Source organism: Canis aureus, chromosome 16, assembly GCF_053574225.1.
Source record: "Canis aureus isolate CA01 chromosome 16, VMU_Caureus_v.1.0, whole genome shotgun sequence".
NCBI classification, from domain to species: domain Eukaryota; kingdom Metazoa; phylum Chordata; class Mammalia; order Carnivora; family Canidae; genus Canis; species Canis aureus.
The window spans coordinates 48,764,414-48,766,144 of NC_135626.1; positions in this window are offsets into that span (position 1 = coordinate 48,764,414).

Sequence of the window (1,731 nt, forward strand, 5' to 3'; positions counted from 1 at the left end):
TTCTCCACTTTTCCCCCTTCTGAAATGGCTGTTCAGAGGATATAAGACAGCATGTGTAATGTGCTTTTGAGATAAAAGATGTTCTATAAATTAAATAACCCTGTTCAATTCACTAAACCAAAAGTCATAAGCATTTCTCTCACTTGAGTATCTTAGGCAATTAGTGTTACCTTACCTTTCTGACAATTTATATGATATCTTGAAGAGGCCAGTGCACTTAAACTGGATGCCTAGAGTTCAAAGCAAAACTTTCTCATCACAAGTCAAAAACAAAGCAGGGAGTCTTTGTAAACTCTGAAAGTTGACCTTTCATATCACTGATTTTCTAAATTATCCGGATTTAGGAGGCCCTTTTGCAAGGAAAACTAAAGTGAATGGAAATTTGCTCCTTGGAACAATCACAACTGAAGTTGTGCCTAAAGTTTCTCTTATTAGCTTTTGTGGGCAGTCGTGAAGATGGTGAGACCTTTTGGCCTCCTTGGCAGATTAACATCCAGTTAGAAAGTGACATGGCTGCTGGGATAGGTGTGCTGGGAAGAGCCTTTATGTTCTAATTCCCCAGAGCAGTGGCTGCATCATTTGGCATCTTTTCAGGCACTGAAAAGATGTGGTCCAAAGACCACGTGTGAAGAAGGTGTCCTCTTCTAAATAACACCAAGAATTTTACTTCAATTTTTAGCAGCTTCCTTCGTCAGTTTACCATTTGCTGCAGAGAGAGGCCTCTTACTTTGAAAATGAGAGAACAGCGTGGATCTTGCTTTAGAAAATTAAAGCACTAGATGAGATCAAAGTGATATCAGTATGTAAAACTGAATGAGGTCCTGGAGTCACCGGCAAAGTTCACATTCACCTATTTTCGTTCAGTTTGGATGTAGCTGAATTCTTTCATCTTGGAAGTTGGGCCAGTATAAATCTGTGTCATGGGACAGAGCTGCGAAGAGCCTGTGACCCATCCTTGCTGGGATCCATCCAACTTTGGACACAGGTGCCATCCCGAGTAGGTCCCTGGAAAGACGAAGCCCCACAGGAGTCTCACTCTGCTCAGGCTTGCTTCCCGCTCAAGGCAAAACTGACGGGGGTCTGCAGAACATGCCCCTCAGGCTTGTGCACAAGGAAGGATCCAGGGACAAAAAGATCCAGAAGTGGGGGGAAAAAAGTTTCCGTTAGCTGAGCTGTTTTCCTCCTTTTACAAATAAGGAACCTGAGGCACAAGGAGTGGGTTTCCCCTTTGCAGTTTGCCAGTCTGGGGCTGGAGGGGCGTTTGGGAGGTCTTCAAAGAAAAGTGCGAGACGGTTTTTCCATTCAGGTACTACCACACAAAATGAAAAAAAAATTTTTTTTTCTTAAGTAGCTAAATCCTCAGCCAAGTGTTTGTTTGCCTTACTCTAGTTACCGCCCCGCCCGACTCTTCATTATTGAGATCATCCTACTTCCTTCCTGCTGCAGGGGCGGGGAGGCTCCGCGGAGCCCCCTGCCGACCAGCTTCGCCTTCGGCTTCCACACACTAGGGACAGGGACCCCTCCCTCGGGGCGCGCCGCGCGGACCGAGCTAACCTAGAACCTAAGACGCGCTCGCCGCGCGGCGAGTGCCGAGGACCTGCCGCCAGAGCCCCGCGCCGCTGAGGAGACGCCGGACGCGCTCAGAGCCGGGGGGAGCGGGGCGGGGGCGGGGGGGCGGGGCGGGGGCGGGGGGGCGGGGCGGGGGCGGGGGGGCGGGGCTTCCTTACCCGC